The sequence below is a fragment of the Myotis lucifugus genome, unplaced genomic scaffold, assembly GCF_000147115.1.
Source record: "Myotis lucifugus unplaced genomic scaffold, Myoluc2.0 scaffold_1434, whole genome shotgun sequence".
Lineage (NCBI taxonomy): Eukaryota > Metazoa > Chordata > Mammalia > Chiroptera > Vespertilionidae > Myotis > Myotis lucifugus.
The window spans coordinates 15,626-22,431 of NW_005872482.1; the positions used below are offsets into that span (position 1 = coordinate 15,626).

Sequence of the window (6,806 nt, forward strand, 5' to 3'; positions counted from 1 at the left end):
TTGGGATTTATGAATGGTGACTGGCTTCTGCCACAGAAAACCCTTGAATAAGCTCAAGCAGAAGGTGCAAGATGTAATGGGACCCAGCTCTAGAAGTCATGCAGTGTCACTCCCATCACATCCTATTGTTCAAACCTGACTGAGAGAGAGACGGCCATAATCATGTGGAGAAGACTACACCAGGGCAAGGGTATGTTGACTTGTGATTCAACTCGTGATTCATGGCAAGTCATCCTAGAATAGTACTGTTCCACCATCAGGCTCCAGAGACGTTCACACTTCCCACATACCCCAAACTCTGACCACTCTCCAAGGAATTCCCAAGTGTAATACAAGAACAGCAACAAGCTTAAGACAGAAGTTCAGGATTTCACCATTTAAACCAGGACCTGGGGCTCACAAACTGAACTGAGTATAACTTCTCAGGTGCAGTTCTTTTCAATATGTGCACTCATGGGGCAAAATACCTCATACATGCCAAACCTACATGCTGAAACAGACACAGAATAAATGCAATCCACATTTTCAGAGGCAGCAGTAGGAGATGTATAGCAACCACAGCTTCATATCACATGGGACACTCAGTCAGGCTCATATCTACCCTTCTCTCTAGGACTGTTTTCTCTGTAGTGATTGAGTCCACCCTCCATTCTCAGCTTCTTTGAGTTCTTGCCAAGACATCAGAATGACAACTCCAGGGGCTCTGATTGATCATCAGCTTCTTAGTAAGTCCAGAGGACCACTTAGCAGACACACTACTCAGAAGACACTATTCCTAAAAACATACCAGGGCAGATTTAAGAAAGTGGGGAGGAGGGGGTCAATGAGAGGGAAAGGGGAACATCTGTAATACTTTCATCAACAAAGATAAAAAATAAAACAGAGCCTGGTACATCAAACAAAGGAAGGTCTTCTGGAAATAGCCTCTTTGTCCACAAGGACTACCTCAGGCATCAATCGTGTCATCTCTCACCATGACCATTGCCACAGTGACTTCTCCAACTCCAACCTCACTAACTGGAATGACTCTTTCCTTAGCCTTCCTCCAACCTAACACCCAGAAGCCTTGAGGTGGCAACACATTGCTAATGGCGCCCTTTAGACCTTTCTTCTGTGTAGAGAGCGCCTGGGGGGCACCTGAGCCAAGGGTCCTCGGCTGAGTACAGCAGCGTGGGCAAAGCCATGACCTGGAGACATACCTCGCCAAAGGCAGGGATGTGGTCAGTCCTGACCTTTAGCTCAGGCGACAGGGGGTGGGTGTAATTATCAAAGTTCAGCCAGGCCCCAGGTGCAGATGCAATTATCAGGGTCCCATCAGGCCTGAGGATTCTGAGAAGCCACAAGAAGGAAGAATTGTGGCTTGATCTTTCAGCATGATTTCACATAATTTCCTTTGTCTTAAACTCTAGTAAAACTTCTTGGTATCATGCTGTATATAATAAACCCGCTGCACTAGCTCTGGGTCACTGTCTCTCCATCAGAGGGCAGTGTCCCACCTGGTCCCAGCTTTCCCTACTGTCTCTGTGTCTGTCTCTTTCTTTTTCTCAATCCCCCCTCGCCCCTACTCAGGACTCATCTGCTCTCTAGCTGTACTGGTCACAGCTAAGAGAGAACACTTATACTTGTGGGTTTCATTTAATACTGGAATGAAATGTCCCCCATGCAGTATCCATAAACTTTGAACTTTGATTGGACACAATCTCCTCCTTTCACCTACTTTGCCTTGATCTTGGTCACTTTTCATTTGTTTGTTTGTTTGTTTTTGTTAATCCTCACGCGAGGATATTTTATCCCATTGATTTTTTAGACAAAGAGGAATACCTACACAATCCTACCTGGTGGCCCTGCCAAACAAACTCACAATAATTGCGCTTTCTTTGAATGATATTCGTCAACTCAGTCCACTTCATGTGGATTATTACACCCCTCTTTATCTGCTTTGTACTCATGGTGGCCAGGAGTGATGTCTCAGTTACTAGGGTATGACATAGAGAGTCCAGGGATCACTGTTCAATAAGAAATCTTTGAAGAACCTCAGAGGACTTCCCCATTTTTCTCAATCCTCCTCAATGCAAATCTCCCAGCAGATAAGGCTCTCAGAGAACAGAAAGACCTTCTTATTCCCTCAAGCAGTGATGGCGAACCTATGACACGCTTGTCCAACGTGACACGCGAACTCATTTTTTTGGTTGATTTTTCTTTGTTAAATGGCATTTAAATATATAAAATAAATATCAAAAATATAAATCTTTGCTTTACTATGGTTGCAAATATAAAAAAAATTCTATATGTGACATGGCACCAGAGTTAAGTAAGGGTTTTTCAAAATGCTGACACACCGAGCTCAAAAGGTTCGCCATCACTGCCCTAAAGCCTTCCCTTCTCAGTGTCTGTTGCTGGTCCATGACTGATATGACACCTTCAAAACAGTTAAGACCTGGCTCTTTGGCCTTATTTCCATTCCTCTCCATCTACCAAATCTCTTGGTTACCTGATATCTCAGGTGTTCTATGAGTGACAGCAAAACTCTAAATTTGGATTTTTATACATGAATTGTTCACTACACATCAAATTTTTATTGCACACAGAAGATTTCATCCAGATTTTGTTGAGCCTAGAGTTTATAAAACTTGAATTTCATATGATTTAGGAAAAAGAATGTAAAGTTGTGAACACAAAATTGAATGTTTACTTAGAACCAGTAATCACCAAAAGTCATAAATTTTAAAGAGTTAACAAATACAACAAACATTAAAAATGTAGAAAAATCACAGTATTATCTTTAGTATTAATAGGTCGACATCCCCTAAAATTATTTTTTTTCTCACAAACTCTGATCACCTCTAAATATGACAAAGATTTTGTAGCATTATTTTCTATAGAGAGGTTGGAAAGACAATTCACTATTTCCTCTGGTGTGGCTATTCACAATTTATTTTAAATTATAAATAAAGTATTTGAATAAAAAGAAACTAGTGAGTTCTGTTCTAACACTATCCTTGACACCCAAGTCTGCAAAACTCTCCTCTCTGTGGTGTTGTCGGTGGTGCTAATGTGAGGTTAGAATCCTGTTTCCAAGTGAAGGGCAAGGCAGACAGAATAAGAGGATTTAAAAGAAAATCTTACATCTCCTCAGGCAAGCATAGCACTATTGACTATCTATTACATCCTATAAAGAACTTCAATCTTAGGCCACAGCATTAAGAGCTCCTGGTTTTAATTACATAAGTTCTTTTTAAATGACCTACTATTTTAAAAAATATATTTGTATTGATTTCATAGAGGAAGGGAGAGGGAGAGTGAGCTAGAAATATCAATGAAGAAAGAGAATCATTGATTGGCTGCCTTCTGCATGCCCACTCTGGGGATTGATCCCACAAACTAGGTATGTGCCCTGACCGAGAATTGAACTGTGACCTCCTGGTTCATAGGTTGACTCTCAACCACTGAGCAACACTGGCCGGGCAAATGACCTATTTTTTAAACTTAATTTTTATTATTGACACTATTACATTTCCCTGCCTTTGCCCACCTCCACACAGCCCCTGCCCCCTTCCATCTGGCCATCACCACACTGTTGTTGTTCTTTGAATAATCCCTTCACCTTCTTTCATCCAGTATCCACCACACCCCTCCCCTTTGACATCTGTCACTCTGTTCCATGTATTCCTACCTCTGGTTCTATTTTGATCCTCAGTTTATTGCATTAATTAGATTCCACCTGTAAGTGAGAGCATATAGCATTTGTCTTTCTCTGACTGGCTTATTTTGATCAGCATAATAATCTCCAGGTCTACCCACGCTGTCATCAAAGGTAATCATTCCTTCCTTTTTACAGCTATGTAGTATCCATTATGAAATGTGCCACAAATTTATCCACTCATCTACTGATAGTCAGATCTTGTCCGTTGTATATAAAGCTGCTATGAACATAGGGGTGCATATACTCTTTCTAATTGACATTTCAGGATTCTTATAATGTATTTCCAGAAGTGAGATTGCTGAATCAAAAGGCAGCAGAACAGAATAGAGAACTCAGAAAGTAGCCCACACGTTATGGTCAATTAATATTTGACAAAGGAGGCAAGAGTGTACAATGGAGTAAGGACAGTCTTTTCAATAAATGGTGTTGGGAAAATTGGACAGGCACATGCAAAAAAATGAAACTAGTCCACCAACTTACACCATACACCAGAGTAAACTCAAAATGAATAAAAGACTTACATGTAAGTAATGAAACCAAAAAATCCTAGAACAAAACAATAGGCAGTCAAACCTCAGACATCTCTCATAGCAACATTTTTGCCAATATATCTCCTAGGACAAGGGAAACAAAGGAAAAAAGTAAACAAATGGGACTACATCAAACTAAAAGGCTTCTGAACCTCATCAACAAAAGGAAAAGTGAACCCACACTATCAGCGAACATATTTGCCAGTGATACATCTGATAAAGGGTTAATTTCCAAAAAAAATATAAAGATAAACAGTACAATTTAAAAACATGGGTAAAGGCCTGGCTGGTGTTGCTCAATGCTTGAGCTTGGACCCATGAAGCAGGAGGTCATGGGTCAATTCCCGGTCAGAGCATATGCCTGAGTTGCGGGTTCAGTCCTCAGGAGGGGTGTCCAGGAGGCAGCTGATCAATGATTCTCTCTAATTATTGATGGTTCTTTTTTCTCTTTTCCTTTCTCTTTCTCTATCTGAAATCAATAAAAACTATTTTTAAAAATGGGCAAAGAACCTGAATGGACACTCCCCCAAAGAGGACATAGGAGTGATCAATAGACATATGAAAAACGCTCAGCATCACTAATCATCAGAGAGATGCAAATTAAAACTACAATGAGATATCACCTCACACCTGCCAGAATGGCAACCACCAATAAATCAACAAACAAGTGCTGGTAAAGATGTGAAGCTGTTACGGAAGAGCAGAGAAAAACCAAGCAATGCTCAGACAAATGGAGTTGTACAGATTTATTACGCTGGTGGGCTCAGAGCAGAATATCTCTCTCAAATTCTGAGCAACAACATGGAGGGAGTTTTCCCTTTTTATATCTTTCCCAGTCCTTTGTCTTCCAAATATAAGGTTTCCCGTCCCCCTATGCAAGTTCTTAAAGAGCTCCATGTGATGGGGCTTTGAAACCTCAACCAAAGGCCTGGCCTGGCGCCAGCACTGATAACTTCGTCTGGGGATGGGTTATGGCCCCTCCAAAATGGGACTAGTATTTTGGGTAAACAGGTATTGCAGGACCAGATAATTAAAGGGGCAGTGACTAGATTCAGATTGCTAGCCCCCAAAAAGTCTCTTTTTCCCCATCAAAGCAAAGGGAACCCTTGTGCAATGTTGGTGGGAATTGCAGACTGGTACAGCCACTGTGGAAATCAGTATGGCGTTTCCTTAAGAAATGGAATTCCCTTTTGACTCAGCGATCTTACTTTTATTTTTGTAAATAAATGAGTTGTAGATCAAAATCGTTCTGATAGATGAAGCATAAATTTACATTTGATTTTCTGAATTGCTTCAGATTTTTCTAACAGGAATTTTTATGCAACAGAGGTTAAGCCTGAAGAAGTACTCAATTTTCTGTTTATTTCATATACAGATCATGCAACAATTATTCAAATATTTACTCGTTTTTCCCCCAAAGAACCAAGATGTTGTAATAGTTGCTCAGACTGAAAAAATATTATTTTCATTTTTATAGGAATGCAATTGTGAAACAGACCTACACAATGTCACATAAACCATATATTAAGATGAACTCCAAAACATCATTTTGAAAAAATATATGCACCCCTATGTTCACAGCAACATTATTTACAATAGCCAAGATCTGGAAACAGTCCAAGTGCCCATCAGTAGATGAGTGGATAAAAAAGCTGTAGTACATTTACACGGTGGAATGCTACATGGCCATAAAAAGAAGGAACTCTTACCGTTTGCATAGATGGACTTGAAGATTATTGTGTAAGCGAAATAAGCCAGTCAGAGAAAGACCATATGATCTCACTTATAGGTGGAATCTAATGAACAAAATAAACTGATGATCAAAATAGAACCAGAGGCAGGGATACATGGAACAGACTGACCGTTGTCAGAGGGGTGGGGGGCAGGGGAGACTGGATGAAAGAAGGTGAGGGATTAGCCAAAGAACATGTATGCATAACCTATAGGCAGAAGGACAAAGGACCTGAACGGATACTTACTTCTGTGTAACAGTGTGGTGATGGCCAGAGGGAAGGGTGCAGGGCAGGAGAGGTGGGCAAAGATGGGGGGAAAGGGGACATCTATAATAGTGTCAACAATACAAATAAACAAAATAGACACAACATTAGTATAGGGATAATTCAATAACAGTTAGCAATTATTCTGGATATTAAAATACTAATACTTTTTATTAATAAAGGGTCAGTGTAAAAGTTAACCAGAAATTGCAAGATATTTTAAGAAAAAAAAGAAGAGAAAGCCACAGCATGTTTATGGCACTACAGCAACATTTTACATTTCGGGTCCACAAGGTAAGTTAAGTAAACAGCTGGTAAACACCACAGAGGCAGGATTCCTATCACAAGGCTTTGAGAGCTAACATAAGGGCTTTGAACTTTGAGGACATTTGTGAGCAGGAAAGCAACAAGGTCACCTGCTAGCATCAGACACTATTCTTTTTAATTTGTTATTGATTAAGGTATTACAAATGTGTCTTTATCCCCCCATTGTCCCCTCATCCCCCCAGTCTTGCTCTCACCCTACCCCCTGTTGTCTGCTTCCATGGCTTACGCTTATATGCATGAATACAAGTC

The 6,806-nt window shown here is 40.3% G+C and overlaps 1 non-coding gene across 1 annotated transcript; it reads right to left on the reverse strand.

The window, feature by feature from the left end:
• Positions 1 to 3,120: 3,120 nt before the first annotated feature.
• On the reverse strand, positions 3,121 to 3,246 carry LOC111824417. Its single transcript, XR_002827500.1, has one exon. It is a non-coding gene; the product is annotated as a small nucleolar RNA SNORA25 (small nucleolar RNA).
• Positions 3,247 to 6,806: the final 3,560 nt, after the last annotated feature.